Source organism: Castanea sativa, chromosome 10, assembly GCF_040712315.1.
Source record: "Castanea sativa cultivar Marrone di Chiusa Pesio chromosome 10, ASM4071231v1".
Taxonomy (NCBI): Eukaryota; Viridiplantae; Streptophyta; class Magnoliopsida; order Fagales; family Fagaceae; genus Castanea; species Castanea sativa.
The window spans coordinates 20,101,709-20,118,858 of NC_134022.1; the positions used below are offsets into that span (position 1 = coordinate 20,101,709).

A 17,150-nucleotide genomic window follows, 5' to 3' on the forward strand; every position below is an offset into this window, starting at 1 on the left:
TATGATAAGATATGGGTGTTTTTGGGTTTTTTGTAATAATTTATATCATGACCCAATTTAGATAATGAGATATGAAATATTTTGTGGGCCAATGGGATGAGAAATATTCATAGAGGCCCAAAATAACTTATGGGTGATATTTTGGTATTTTTTGGTGAATAAATAAATGTGATTAAATAGAATTGGGGCACGTGGCATAAGTAAAAAAATTGTACCCCAGCAGAAGCTAATCACTTAGTCCATGAACTTTTTTGGTCTATTTAGATTAAGGGAAAATAGAGTAAAATTTGTTGAAAATTAACCTAATTTTTGGTTAACTCTACTTTACTCCATTTTGCTCCTCCTTCCTTCCCCTCAATCCAAATGCCCATTGAGTTTTGGAAAACTAGGGAAGAATACAATAGACTAGCTAATATCTTCAATGTCCATCATCCCATTTTTATTTGGGATTTCATAGGCAAGGGTTTAGGGCCGAATTCTTACAATGGGATTACTTTAACTGCTATGGATTAGTACTTTTATAGGAATAAAACTCGTCTCATTTTCTCAACCAAAAAAAAAAAAAAAAATCTAGTCCTATAGAAGATGAGGGATCCAAGATTGCTTCATAAATTCTTGGGCATCTATTATTAGCCACATATACAACCTACTTGAGGATTCGTGAGTCATGTTAATGTGATTATGGCTTCCCGATTTGTTCATGAATACGAGTTAATTATGCTTGTAAATTACACAACAAATTAGGAAGAGCCATGCTAATGTTCCATTTGATTACAAGATAGTTTAGTCAAGAAATGAGAAATTTGAAATGTACAAAACAGTACTACAAGGCAAAATAAGCAGAGTGGCCTTGTTTTATTGGGTTCGGGGGTACTTAGAGCCTTTATGTTATTATTGTTTAAATAACAGTTTTTATTGTTTAAACAACGCAATAAATATTTTTACAATATTTTTTTACACATATATTTTCACAACATTTAAAAATGTTACTAGAATAATACTCCGTTCTACTTTGTTTGTCCTATTTGAAAAGTCAAACTTTTTAAAGGAACATCATTTATTGTCTTATCTGCCTTATAATAAGATATAAATTTACAAAACTACCCTTAAATAAATTTATCAGTTTTTTTTAAAAAAAGTTATTCTTAATGAGGCAACTAAAAAAATGCCCCAATTAAATTGATTTAAAAAAAATATTATTTAGTTTTCTTTTCAAATAATTTTAAAAATAAAGTATGGGCATAATAAAAATATTAGTAAACTAATAATTTTTATTTTAAAAAATATTATGAAGTATTTCAAAATAAAATAAAGGACGTTGTCCGTCTTTACTCACATGAAGAAAGGACTCACACACATCCGGAGATAATTGAGATGGCAGGACTGCCTTGGAACAATTATAAAGACAAGCCCATCGATTTTTTTGATAATCAAGACAAGCCCATTGATAGTCAGGTGAACAGCTAGCATTATTATTTTCTTGGCTAATGGACCAAAAGGACCGCTGAGAAGACCTGTAGTCACAGTGCTAGCTAGCATTCTTGACTCTTTCTTAAGGATTATGATTCTAAAATGGGATTGGGATTGGGATTGGTATTGGGACTGGGACCCAGGAGCCGCAGTGGCCCAGAACCAGTAATTAAAACTGAGGGATGTTCCTGAGACTAAGACTATTCAACTGCTAGAAAATAATTAAGCAAGTCAGTGGACAAAAACAAAATGAAAAAGCCTGGTAGTTCGTACGCTTAGAATACAATGAATCTTCAAGCAGCACAATGACGAAATTTTAAGCCAGAACATGGCAGGCAGGTGAAAAACATGCTTGATTTAATAAATATCAAGCTGCTTTGAGTACACAGTTGACACACCTGCATGGTTGTGTGAGTTCTACAATTGTTTTATTGAGAGGAGTCTATATTATCTTATTAAAATATATGATAGATGTGAAAAAGTATACCAATCGGCACAAAAGAAAAACACAAATACAAAAAGCATAGATAAAACAAGGGCTTTATTGATGGGTGCATACATTAATAAATTATTTTAGAAAATTTTTTATAAAAAAATTTTTAAAAAAATATTGTTTTTATATTTTTTTCAATTTTTTATAAAAACTTTTTAAAATAGATAATTCATGCATGCCCGCATACATTTATTGCAGACCATAAAACAATTGCAAAGCTTAATCCTAACTTACAATCAGTGACTGGTATCAATACATTACAACAATCATTAATGGCAGTTTTTGAGCACTTAGGTATGTGCTAACTTATAATCGGTGACTGGTATCAATACACTACAACTATCATTAGTGGCAGTACCTTGAGCACTTAGGTATATGCCTAAGGTACCCGTTACACAAAGGTCCAACCCCTTTACAAAAAAGGGGTCAACATTTTATGACAGCAAATGATTTAAAAATAAAAAGGGTTACATGTTATTTTTCTTACCTCCAAATATTATATAATAGAAATTCAACTAAATTAAATCCTTAAATTTTTTGGAAAATGAAAATATTGTAAATGTACCTAATTAATGAGGATTAATTTTTTCTAATGGCTTGACACTTTAATTTGTGTAATTCAATATCCTATACAATAGACTGTCAAACATCATCCACTTAATATCTCTTGCATGATCACATGCTAAACAATTCTTATTTCTTTTTTGGCATCAAGATACAGTAACCTCCTTTTAACAAAGATATATATATATATATATATTTGTTAAATTTTATACTTGAAACGTGATATTTGATCCGCTGTATGAAATAAATTCATTAAATAATGTATTTTTATTTTATCAATTTAATCCTGATTTAGTTAATATTAAATAAATTTATTGTCTTTTGAGTCTCAAGCTATATTGAGTCGAACTTGATGGGTAGAAGATACCAATATTGAATAAGGCAAATGAAAAGGCTTTGGGTCGGTTTAGCAGCAGGCTTTTCAACTATTAAGTCAAACATGTTGAAACAAATGGACCAAGTTACTTTATTTTTTTCACCACCATTCATTTTTTTCAATTCTATCCTATTTTACCATCTAAAAAGTTACTTTATCAATTATACCATACCATTTTACAATATCCCAACATCAAAACATTCTATTATTTTACCATTCTATTAAAATATTATTTTTTTAATCTTTCTTTATTATTTCTTTCCAACATTCATTTTTTCAAATTTCAGCACTATTCCAACAGTAACTTTTTTTCAATATGCAAGCACTATTCAAACGGACAAATTTTTTTTTTTTCCAACGGATATATTTTCTTTCCAACAACCTGCCAATTGTTTTTCAACCTGCCAATTTTTTTTCAACAACCTGCCATATATCCAAATTTTTTTCAACAACCTGCCATATATATTTTCAATTTCAACAACCTGCCATATATATTTTTCAACAACCTGCCAAATATATATTTTTTTTTTTGATAAAGAACCTGCCAAATATTTTTTTTTTGTTTGATAAAGAACCTGCCAAATATCAATGTACTTCTTAACTTTAAAAATCCACATACATATATATTCCATCAAACCTACCAAATATCAATGTAAAATCTTCATACATATTTGTAGATGCATCCTGCCAAATATCAATGTATTCAACCTACCAACTTTAATGATCCACAAACACACACACACACACATATAGAACCTGCCAATTTTGCTTCTTTTTTTTTTTTAGAAAGGACCTGCCAAATACACTTGTACTCAACTCAACAACTTTAAAAATCCACATACATATATATAGATGCAATCTACATACATAACTATCAATGTTGTCTTTAGAAGACTCATACATATATCAAAATACAATAAAACCCCACATACATAACTCACACACTTAAGTTCCTACAACTCCCCTTGTAATTGCCATAAATGCTCAACAAGGTCTGTTTGGAGTTGAGAATGAATTTCACGGTCTCGAATAGATTGATGGATTTCAATGAACTCTGTAAATTCATTTGTGTGCTCCCGTGACAGTTGTACAGTAGGATTGTCATCAATTTGCTCATAATCTAATTCCACCACTTCATTTACATCTCGCTCATCCTCAACGATCATGTTATGAAGAATTCTGCATAAGCAAAAAAAGCTTATCAAACAAAAAGCTAAAATTGTATTCCTTGTACATCATGGCAGTAAGCAAAAAAAGTGTTAGGTTTCTAAAACATTAATTCCATTTCTTTGTACCCCTAAGCTGTAGGTATTGGCCTTAATCACATGCTGGGAGGCTAAGACAAACCTTAAAGCCCTTAAAAAGAAGAGCCTTATAGTTTATAGTACTACTCTACTACATGTACCTTAAGAAGAGGAAAAAATAGTACAGTAAAATTTACTAAAGTAAATAGTTCAAATTGTGTAATGACAGTCCCAAGATTTAAATCAATACCGATAAAGAAAATATAAATCAATAGTTATACTTATATATACAAGAATTTAAGCGGTTGGATATAATACACCTACATCCATACAAAAAATAAAAACTCTCTCAAACCCAAAACTCAAATACTCTCACAAATAACCAAATTTAGAAGGAAAAAATTTTTCAAACCACACCAGTTAGCCCCCCTCCCTTAATTAATTACCTAGAGAAAGAAAATAAGTGGCTGATTAAAATTGACTAGGTTATAAAGAAGTTCAGCACAAAAGAAAGTAACAAATAGTACTATTGAATAAGGGACTCCTAAAATAATACAACTCTAGTTGGGCTAGAGATGTAGCAGACTTTAATGTGATTTACTGATTCAATGCCATGTGCCGCAAGTAAGGTGTAATAATATATTTATTACACTTTAAAGTAATTTCAAGCCACATCAACAGTTCACCAAACTATAAATTAGCTTAGCTAGGCAGTCACATATACCTTCTCATCCTTGATGTTATTAATTTAACAATCCATGGTGCCAGTGGCAATGCAATTGTAGCTCCTTTATTTCTTACTACTCTTACCCTTTAACCTGCTTTTGGTAATGCAAATACTCTACCATAAACTCATAAAAGCAAGGTCTTTTTCTCTCCTTTATTTTGTTATTTTATCTATACTTTCCTCCCCAATTGTCTCTCAAAAGGAGAATCCACTGCATTATCAAAGTCACAGATCTTAATAAATTTGAATCCTACTGCGCATGCTAGAGTAAAAGTTGTACATGTGCAATGGTTTTAAAGTTCTGCTTCTAATGGAAATGGAAAATTGTCCACCAACACAAAAGTAGTACTTTTTATTTTTATCAAGTTACAATATGACAGGACAAGTAGCTCCAAATAATATAACTAACTTTGCCTGAAAAAAATTGCAGGGAAAACAGAAAAGATACTAAATTTTTGTTATTTACAGTGGCTAGCTTTGGAATCTTATAGATTTCTCGATTAAATCATTGTCAAATTGCAGTGAAAACTGAAAAGATACAAAATTTTTGTTATATACCGTGGCTAGCTTTGGAACAGGGCCGGCTATAGGCAAAAATTTTAAATGGGTCATACACATGCAGTAATGTGTCTTGCTAGTGTATCAAATTATGTTGTTAGCAGATCAGCTGACTCAAATTAATTTGGGTAGCAAGTGTACATATTTCTGGTCTATGTTCTAGCTCAATTTGTTGTCAACTATGAGTTCACAATACAGAGGAAGCCCCAAATCGCCACATGAGTGAAACTTACGGGTAATTGGAAACAAAAACCAAAGACAACACCCTCTAACATCCATTTCCCCCGTAACAAAATCTAATTGGAAAAAAAAAAACAAAATTAGATAGAGAGTGAAACTTACTGGTAATTGAGGTTGGACCCGAGCCTTTCTGAAGATGCTAAAGACTGGACAGAGAGCAGAAGCTGAATCCCACCTCTGCAAACATCAACAAAAATTCTGTTATCAAAACCAAAACACAAACACAAGTTGAACCCCCTTGTTCTTGCAGAGAGAGAAAAGAAACACAAACACAAAAACTCAAATACATTGATCAAAACCCACCTAGAATATCGCTTTGATCATGATTTTGATTCAGCACCAAGCTTGCAGAGAGAGAGAAAAGAAACACAAACACAAACACAAGCTGATTTTGATTTTGATCTTAACCCAAACCGTGTCAGCCTTGAGATCTCGGTTTGAAGAGAAGAGAGAGGGGATGACAAAGAACCAAGCGGCTTGGTGTGTGATGGAAGAACTCAGCAATGGAGAGGCAGAAGTGCAGCGGAGAGACCGAGATAAAGAAACAGAGAAAAAATACCAGAGAGAGAGGAGGTGACAAAGAACCAAAGACTGATATTTTGCAATAAACTATTAATATACGGTTTACCATCAGCTACAGTGCGATTCTATGTTTAGAATCGCACTGTAGCTCATGGTATTTTTTTTTTGCAATTCTTACAGAACCCCATACTCAATGGACCTTTGTTTTGGGCCTTAATGCTATCCTATTTGATAATTTGGCATTGAGAATGGATTTAGCCCATTCACTGCTGGTGCTCTTATGATTCTAAAATGGGATTGGGATTGGGATTGGTATTGGGACTGGGACCCAGGAGCCGCAGTGGCCCAGAACCAGTAATTAAAACTGAGGGATGTTCCTGAGACTAAGACTATTCAACTGCTAGAAAATAATTAAGCAAGTCAGTGGACAAAAACAAAATGAAAAAGCCTGGTAGTTCGTACGCTTAGAATACAATGAATCTTCAAGCAGCACAATGACGAAATTTTAAGCCAGAACATGGCAGGCAGGTGAAAAACATGCTTGATTTAATAAATATCAAGCTGCTTTGAGTACACAGTTGACACACCTGCATGGTTGTGTGAGTTCTACAATTGTTTTATTGAGAGGAGTCTATATTATCTTATTAAAATATATGATAGATGTGAAAAAGTATACCAATCGGCACAAAAGAAAAACACAAATACAAAAAGCATAGATAAAACAAGGGCTTTATTGATGGGTGCATACATTAATAAATTATTTTAGAAAATTTTTTATAAAAAAATTTTTAAAAAAATATTGTTTTTATATTTTTTTCAATTTTTTATAAAAACTTCTTTAAAATAGATAATTCATGCATGCCCGCATACATTTATTGCACCATAAAACAATTGCAAAGCTTAATCCTAACTTACAATCAGTGACTGGTATCAATACATTACAACAATCATTAATGGCAGTGCCTTGAGCACTTAGGTATAGGCTAACTTATAATCGGTGACTGGTATCAATACACTACAACTATCATTAGTGGCAGTACCTTGAGCACTTAGGTATATGCCTAAGGTACCCGTTACACAAAGGTCCAACCCCTTTACAAAAAAGGGGTCAACATTTTATGACAGCAAATGATTTAAAAATAAAAAGGGTTACATGTTATTTTTCTTACCTCCAAATATTATATAATAGAAATTCAACTAAATTAAATCCTTAAATTTTTTGGAAAATGAAAATATTGTAAATGTACCTAATTAATGAGGATTAATTTTTTCTAATGGCTTGACACTTTAATTTGTGTAATTCAATATCCTATACAATAGACTGTCAAACATCATCCACTTAATATCTCTTGCATGATCACATGCTAAACAATTCTTATTTCTTTTTTGGCATCAAGATACAGTAACCTCCTTTTAACAAAGATATATATATATATATATATATACAAAGATATATATATATATATATATTTGTTAAATTTTATACTTGAAACGTGATATTTGATCCGCTGTATGAAATAAATTCATTAAATAATGTATTTTTATTTTATCAATTTAATCCTGATTTAGTTAATATTAAATAAATTTATTGTCTTTTGAGTCTCAAGCTATATTGAGTCGAACTTGATGGGTAGAAGATACCAATATTGAATAAGGCAAATGAAAAGGCTTTGGGTCGGTTTAGCAGCAGGCTTTTCAACTATTAAGTCAAACATGTTGAAACAAATGGACCAAGTTTAAGTTATTCAATCTCTACTTGGTTTGGGCTGCTTTCTGTTTTCCTCTTTTTGTTTTTGGTTTGGGCTTGTTTACAATCACATGCCTTTCGTCAGGGTGCTCTTAAATTTCGCATTTTAAAATGAAATGAAATATTAAAATGCATCACTGCCTTCAATTCTATTAAGGCGGTGTTTGATTCAATGTAAAATATTTTTCAAGTATAAAATATTTTCAAGTAAAAATATTTTTCGGAAAAGAAAATATTTTTAGGCGTTTGGTGGTATTTTAAAAAATACTTTGGTGTTTGGTGGTATTTTAAAAAATACTTTGAAATTTTTTTTTTTAGTGTTTGGTTGTGTTCTTGAAAATACCATAGAAAATACATTTTCTACTTGTTGCTCACATTTTCTCAGCATCCAAACAAATATATAATATCATTTCTCAGCAGAGAAACATAAAAGAAACAAAACCTAAAAAAAAATTCATCAAATCCGGTCAAGTTGAGAAAAGAAGGAAGAGAGAGAGGCGAGATCGCGCGATTTCAGGTGAAGGCAAGATCGCACAACGGAGGTGAGATCGTGTGATCGGGGGCGACTACGTTCGATCAGAGGCTAGATCGCGTGGTGGAGGCGGAGGCGAAGGCGAGATCGAGCAGCGTTGGAGTCGATCTTTGCTTCATCGGCGGTGAGAGGCACGGCCCCGACGGCGTGCTCTCTCTCTCTCTGACGATGACCGGCCTCTCTATCTCTCTCTTGGTTCAGTTCTTTTTTTTCTTTTTCTTTTTTTCTGGAAATGGTTTGAAGGTAAAATAGATCTGTAATTGATTTTCTGTTCAACCAAGCTCATTTTACAGTCAACGGAAATGATTTTCCATTTGACCAAATTTTCCATGCGCAACCAAACACACGGCAGGGTGTAAATTGTTTTCTAAAATCCATTTTCAGCCGAAACAAACGCAACCTAAAACAATACGAATTACAAAAGGATAGAGATAGAAGACTATTTTCAAATGCAATATGTGCGTGAGAGAGGAAAACATTTCTTAAAGTACATTGGCAAATGGCAAGATGTCCTTTAAAGCATCAGCATTGATTTCTCTCAATTCTATCCTATTTTACCATCCAAAAAGCCACTTTATCAATTATACAATACAATTCTACACTACTTCCAGCATCCAAACTTTTATTTTTCCTATCCTACTCATTAAAATAATATTTCTACACAATAAAAAAAGATATCCCACAATCACCCTCATTTACAATACAACACAATCACCACCACCACTGCACTACAGACACCTAACACCACCTCCACCATCGGCAACCCATAATCTACCGTCAACACCAAAAAAAAAACCCAGACCATCAACACCACCCTCTCCGAGTTCGACTATCAACACCACAAAAAAAAAAAAAAAACACAGCAACCCACAGTCAAACATAGCAACCCATTAGAGCCATCACCAGTAAACCCACACAGCAACCCATCGAGGCCATCACCAGCAAACCCACGCCGCTGCACCACCAGACCCACACAACCCACCTCACCCAACACTAACCCACTGCGATCTCCATTGCTAACCACTACAAAGCCACACAATCTTCACCCACAAACACAACAAAAATTTATGAAAACCGGATTGCTCAATTCGCCACTAGGTAGCTCGATTATGTTGAAGCTCGAAGGAAGCGGATTCGCCGCTGGGAAACTTGAAGGAAGTTGATTTTGTTGATCCACGCGGAGAAGGAAAAATGAAAGAGAGAGAGAGAGAGTTTTCGGAGAAGGAAAAAAGCGAAGACCCACCACCGCCGATCTCGCCGATCTAGAAACCCACCACGTGGAGAAGGAAAAATGAAAGAGAGAGATAGTTGCCGGAGAAGGAAAAATGCGGAGACCCACCACCGCCGATCTCGCTGATCTAGAAACCCACCACGCCGATCTAGAGAGGTCAGAACAAGAACAAGGGAGAGAAGAGCTGGAAGACAAAGAGAGAGAGAGAAAGAGAGAGAAAAGAACATATGCCTCTCTTAAAATATATTAAATTTTATACCATTTGAGCTACAGTGCGGTTCTACATTTAGAACCGCACTGTAGCTCAATTGTATTTTTTTTTTACAATTTTTGTAGTTTACCACAACCGGTGTTGGGCCTAAATGGGACTAAATGGGAAAAGAGCCTAACATTTGGCATATCCCACCACTGGTGCTAATGCTCTTATGCTGGGTTTAAGCATTGTCAATGAAAATGAAATAAATATTTATCTTTTTTTTTTGCAAATGAAAATGAAATAACCATGTAAAATATCATAATAAGGAAGAATAAATGATTTGATGCGCTTTAAGAACAAATATATTCAAACAGAATATTTTAAGTCTCTCTTTCTTTTTATTCACTTCGTCCTATTTTTATAGTTCAACACACATTTTTTACGTCTCCTTGTAGTAATATACGAGAACAAGAAGATAAAATAAAAAGGGAAAGATTTTAGAGATTGCATTAGAACAAACCAAGAGAACCAATCGGAGAGATTTTATTTCAACAAATCAACCATGTTAATAACTAAATATTTTATTTATTAGTTGGTGGTGAATGTTATTAATGCCAAACTTGCTACTAATCGAGTTGATGAAATTGATATTTGTCAAGATTGAGACTCAAGACGCTTAGTGAACATGATTATAATAATGTGAGAAGCTAGGATTTGTCCAGCTTGAATATTTTTTATGATGTCGAAAATCGTCAGTAAGCTGCACGGTCCTTGCATGCTCTTATACAAGACCTACACAACAAAGAAGAAGAAGAAAAAGAAGAAGAAGAAGAAGAAGAAGATCCTACAGAGAGTACCAGTGTGGTACCGGCCAAATACCCTTTGAATGTTAAGTTAGAGAACTTTTACAACTTTAAAGTGTCAGAGTTATGGTAAATTATGCATACCTTATTTTCTAAGGGTTTTGAGTTTTTATAGTAGTGTAGAACCGACCTTCGTTTCTTGGCTAAGAAGATGTTTCCTTGTGGGGAAGATCCTCATAAATGTACGTATTTTGCGAGATTCTTCTCATATTGGGAGGGTTAATCGTAGGGTGCAAGACACTCCTTAGAGACCACTTAAGCCATGTAGATGCCACATGGCCTTGATATCCATCTCCCTTGTGTCCGTTTAGCTAGAATCTGTCCACTATGAAGGATCAATCCGTCTTATATATTCTCTGCCCGGTGCATTAATCCATCATCTTCTCCTTATGTTTTGATCATCCATTATTCCAGTACTGTCGCCTATGGCAGGTTTTATTGAACTAGTCTGTCTACCTTAATTTTATCCTCTTCAGTTGCCACCTCACTTTATGGGTCTGTCGCCTTATTTTCTGGACGGACTCGTGAGTGACGGCCTAACTCAACCCTTAGGAAACATGTTCTGATTGATAGGCTAGCCTAGAGCCATTAATGTAATAGGGGCACGTGACATGTTTTTAGTGGTTAATCACTAGGACCGAAGCATCCCTTCGTATTCCGTGTCGTTCCCTCTATATATATGTTGCTTCTCCCCTTCATTTTTACTTTTCATAACGAATTTCTAGTCAAAGCACTACCATCCTCTTCATCAAACCGACATACCGTTTACTTGGTGCGACCGTCCTCCACGCCTTCTCTGTTGCTTTCTTCGTGTCGTTCAACTGTAAGTATCCTTCACCTTATGCTGAACTATTTTTTGCTATTCAGTTTGAATATTGCATGCCTATCGCCTATGTAGACCTGTAGAGTCGTAGAGGTTTATCCGTCATGCGTAGGTGATAGATGTCTAGTAAGGCATTGGGTGAACAATCGTGTGTCTGCGAAGAAGTGGGCTACGATGAGGTGTATTCGTCGGGGTTAAGATGACCCTGACACCTCTTATGATGAAAGGGTTCTGCCAACCAACTCTCCTTCCGCGGAGGAGAATGAAGACTTGGACGTGGTCAAATCAGAGGGTGATTCAAGTGGGGATTCAAACAGTGAAGACGTATACTACGCTGAACCTCCCATCCAATCTGTTATAGGTCCTGATGGCCTTAAGGAGTTTCTCCTTCTCCCATTATGGACAATAAATGACTTCAACTCTAGCATCAAGCAAAAACACTTCAAGATCCTTAGGGAAAAATATCAAATTCCTGTCGGCATCCCCATCCGTCTGCCTTTCAAATCCAAAAAGTGCTACTATCGAGGTGCCAAAGACGTTGAGGTGTATGAGCAGATGCTTAAGGCGGGACTTAGATTCCCTTTAAGTGCTCTACACTGCTGTCTACTTCGATACCTGGGGTTGGCCGTCTCCCAAATCTCTCCGAATGCCTAGAGAGTTTTCCTTGGCACAAAAGTGTTATTTGGAGCATTGTCTAATGGGGAGCATAAGATGATGGTGGAGGAGTTCTTCCACTACTACTGTCCATCAAAAATCACCCAATCTAAGGGTATGTACAGTATTCTACCAAGGAAACCGATACTTAGGCTAGTATGAGACACCCCTGATTCAAATAGAAACTGGAAAAGCCGGTACTTCTTCATTCAGGGGGACGACTGGATATGTCACCGTGACGATCAAGAGTACATGTCTGTGGACAAAACTTGGGGTATAATGCCTTTGTCTGGTCTGAATTTTGTTTCTTATTATTTGTTGTGTTAGCCTAACCATCCCCTTTTTGCAACTTGAGACCATCCAGAGATGATCCTTGAGTAGTGGAGTTTTTTGGAAAAAAATCTTTAAGATCAAATTGGCAGAGAGGACGTGGGCAAAGCTTGTTACCTTGGACATGATCCACTGGTATTGTGACAGTCTTGAACCTACTGCAACTACCGCCGCTACGATAGTCAAGCACGTAGACGTAAGTCCGTTGCTCTTTACTTTTTCTTTTATTTATAGTAATTTACCTAACTCTTTCTTTCTGTCTATTTTGATGCAGAAATGGAAGACAACAAGAGGAGGGCTTTCATCAAACAACAGGCTGCTACGCAAAAAAAGTAGGAGGGAAGCTTGCCTCCTAAGGGAACGGGTTCGGCTAACCCCGTCCACAAAGAGGAAACCGTCGAACAAGACCGACCATCTTTCCAAAAAACCCAAGGTTACGATGGGGTCAGCTGTCGGGGAGAATCCTGACAATTAAGCTGCCTCCTCCGTTTGGTCATAAGAAGGGCAAAGGCCTAATAACGGGTCAGGGTCCCGTCATTGAAGAGCACCTCGTCCTCCTCCTTGAGGACTCGCGGTATGCACTCAAGCGACTTTCGTCAATCATCAAAGATGATGACTACGAGGACTTGGGCAACCATGCAACCGAGGCCATGGGGGAGACGGGTCTTTTCTGCCTAGCACAGGTATGTATATCTATCCTTCTCTCCTTTCCATCATGTTGTCTCTTTATTTTACTAACCCTTGTTTCTAATTTCTACAGGGGGTGCTCATGATGAAGGACCTAATGATAGTTGCCTATTGCAGGAGACAGTGGTGGATTGTGTGAGGGCGAAGGCGACAAAGGTGAAGTTGGGGGAATTGAAGACTTGGAAGGTCGTCCAAGAAAACAAGCCTGATTTGACGAAAAAACTCCTAGACCAGGTGGAGGCGCAGACGGAGGCACTAAAAAAAGTGCTTAAGGACAAGGAAGATGAAATCTCTAAGTCCAAGAAGCAGCTCCGTTGGGCTAAGGAGGACAAGATAAAGGAATATTGTGACTCTGACGCTCTTTCAACCGAGCTAGGTAGTTCCTTTGCCAATGGCTTCAACAACTGCCTCCGTCAGGTCAAGGCCTCCTTCCTGGATCTGGAAATGTCCCATATAACTATTAATGCCGAAGGCCAAACCCCAGCCCGTCTTGTAGACTCTGAAGGCACCGATGAGCTTTTTGTGGACGATTCTACTCCCTACCCTCAAGGTGATGGGGAGGCTGCTCCTCATCATGATTAAGGAGGAGTCCCGTCCACTTGAAGGGAAGGTTGAAGAGAAGGACGGAGAGACCTTGGCTAACTAGCAATAGACTTATTTTTGTTTAACTTATGTATATTTTCTCTCCCTTTTTTTTTTAGTGTGAAGATCTTTTTGGGAGGACAATGTCTTTGTTGTTTTTATCGTTGCCCATCGTTTCTTGGGTTTTGTATGTAACCTTTTACCCTTTCATGGGCTTTTATCTACTGCTTATATTTGGTTTATAAAAATTTTCTGTTTCCTATCTTTGAGACATGTTCCTATCCGTCTACCTTGGATTTGGTATTTAGGATGTACCTATCCCTTTGAGGACTTATCGAGACCTGGGTATGCTCGGTTATTTTGGTACTCATGTTGGGATGCACATATCCCCTTGAGGACCTGCAATTTGAATATTTTTGGGATGAACCCATCCATTCGTGGACTTAGCGCTCTTAAAGAATGAAACTTACCCATTTGTAGGTTTGATAACGTACCCATCCACTTGAAGACTTAATAAATTCAAATCATCCCTTGGGATGAACCCGTCCACTTGTGGACTTCATAAAACATCCCTTGGGATGAACCCGTCCATTTATGGACTTAATAAGTTTGAACCATCCTTTGGGATGAACCCGTCCACTTGTGGACTTAATAAATTTAAACCATCCTTTGGAATGAACTCGTTCACTTGTGGACATTAATAAGTTTGAATCATCCCTTGGGATGAACCCATCCACTTGTGGACTTCATAAATTTGAATCATCCCTTGGGATGAACCCGTCCACTTGTGGACTTAATAAATTTAAACCATCTCTAAGGATGAACCCGTCCACTTGTGGACTTCATAAATTTGAATCATCCCTGGGGCTGAACCCGTCCACTTATGGATTAATAATTATAGACATAGTTTTGTAGACATACACGAGAAATTTGAATAACTTCTCTTATTGTGATAAATACGTGTGTAGAAATTGTTCTTAAAGAATGAAAAATTGCCCTTCGGGCTTAAAAAGTACTGTAGATAGTAAAAATTAACTAAAAGGAAATAAATTAGAAATGAGGAGTGTCGTTGTCCGTGCCCTTGTCTACTAATAGTATTTCTTCAGGTGCTCCGTGTTCCATGGGTGGTGTAACTTTTGCCCATCTAGCGCCTTCAGTTGGCAAGTTCCTTTCCTCTGCCATTAAGCGATCCTGTAGGGTCCTTCCCAGTTAGGTCCTAGCTTTCCCTAGGAAGGGTCTCTTGTGGTGCCTGTCACCTTTCTCAAAACAAGATCTCTAACTTGGAAATCTCTGTGTCTGACCCTAGAGTTATAATGTTTGGCCATGAGATCCTAGTACCGCGCTAACCTTTGTTCAGTCGTTACTTTGACCTCATCTACCAAATCAAGCTGTAGGCACATAACTTCATCGTTCCTGCTTTCATCATGGTTCTCTACCCTGTAGCTTGTGAGTTCAACTTCAACTAGGATAACGACCTCACATCCGTACGCTAGTCGAAACGGTGTCTCTCCAATAAGTGTTTTTGCCGTTGTCCTGTATGCCCATAGGACGCTTGGCAGTTCTTCCGGCCATATACCCTTGGCCCCTTCAAGCCGAGTCTTGATGATTTTGAGCAAGGATCAGTTCGTGACCTCAACTTATCCGTTGGCCTGAGGGTGAGTGGGTGGGTGAGGAGTAGTGATTCTTGATCCCTAACTGCGAGCAAAAATCTCTAAACGAGTCGTTGTCAAACTGCTTCCTATTGTTTGAGACCAGCACTCTAGGTTTACCGTACCTGCAAATAATGTTCCTCCATACAAAGTTTCGTACGTTCTTCTTCGTGATGGTGGCCAAGGCTTCGACCTCCTCCCATTTGGTGAAGTAATCTATGTCGACTACTAGAAACTTCAACTATCTGATTGCTGTTGGGAATGAGCCTATGATATCCAACCCCTATTGAGTGAAAGGCCATGGGGCCATCATTGAAGTGAACTCCTCTGTTGGTTGTCTGATGAGGTTGTCATACCTCTAACACTTGTCGCAGTTTTGACATATGCATGGGCATCCTTCTGTATGGTGGGCCAATAATATCCGGCTTGTACTAGCTTGTGCACTAAAGACCGTGATCCGGAATGGTTCCCGTAGATTCCTTCGTAGACTTCTCTCATGACATAGTCTACCTCCTCGGAACTAAGACACCTTAGGTACAGGCGAGAGAAGCCTCTTTTGTACAAGATGTCTTTGATTAGCACGAACCATGCTGCCTAAACCCGTAGCATGCCGTTTTTCAGGTTGGAGATTAATGGTGTGGTCAAGTTGTTCTCGGAACCTATCTCCTGCACACTGGCACCGTCTATTAATGGTGGGATCTGAACAAAGGATAGTACCTAACTGGGGTTAAGCAGATGCTCTGCTGATGCAGCCTTGGCAAGATGGTCGGTTGCTCGTTCTCCTCCCTTGGGATTTGAACAAACTTCGCTCGAAGGTTGTTCGTTGGTTTCTTTACTTACTCTAAGTACTTCTTCATCCATTCACCCTTGCACTCATAGTTGCCGTGTACTTGACTCGTGACTACCTGAGAGTCGCAGTATACAACCACATTTGTGGCTCCTGCTGCTTTGGCGAGATCCATCCTTGCTACTAATGCTTCGTATTCCGCTTCATTATTGGTTGTAGGGAAATCGAGTCAGACCATGCATTCGATCTCGTTCCCTTCTAAGGAATGGAGTACTATACCAACTTTGTCTACCCGTCTATTGGACGACTCGTCCGTGTGGATACTCCATTGAGGCTGCGCTCCTGCCCCCTAGCCTTCCATGTTGGTGAATTCCGCGATGAAGTCAATGACAACCTACCCCTTCATGGCCGTACGTAGGCAATACTGTATGTTGAATTCACTCAACTCAATTGCCCATAGCTCCATCCATCCAGTGGCTTTAGGGCTGCTCATGGCTCTCCGTAGAGGCTTGTCTGTTAAGATGACCACAGTGTGGATCTAGAAGTATGGCTTGAGTTTAAGAGCCGCAATCACTAACGCAAAGGCCAACTTCTCCATTGGGGGGTACCTTTCTTCTACGACTAGTGTAGTATATAGGCTTCTATACCCTATCCTCTTCTCTAACTAAGGCTACGCTGACAGTAGTCGAGGAGACGACTAGATAGAAGAACAATTCTTCCCCTGGTTTGGAGGGACTCAGTAACGGTGGGGAGGACAGGAATGCTTTCAGGTCTTTGAATGCCTGCTAACATTCAGCCGTCCACTCAAATAACTTCTTCATTGTGCAGAAGAAGGGCAGACATTTGTTCGTTGCTCTTGAGACGAACCTGTTTTG

At 37.4% G+C, this 17,150-nt stretch overlaps 1 long non-coding RNA gene across 1 annotated transcript; it reads right to left on the reverse strand.

Annotated features, from left to right (window-relative positions):
- Positions 1-3,651: 3,651 nt before the first annotated feature.
- LOC142611573 (uncharacterized) lies at positions 3,652-6,258 on the reverse strand. The gene is made up of 3 exons (XR_012840073.1): positions 5,976-6,258; positions 5,775-5,849; positions 3,652-4,082 (listed from the first exon to the last, which is right to left on the reverse strand). It is a non-coding gene; the product is annotated as an uncharacterized LOC142611573 (long non-coding RNA).
- Between the last annotated feature and the right edge of the window lie 10,892 nt (positions 6,259-17,150).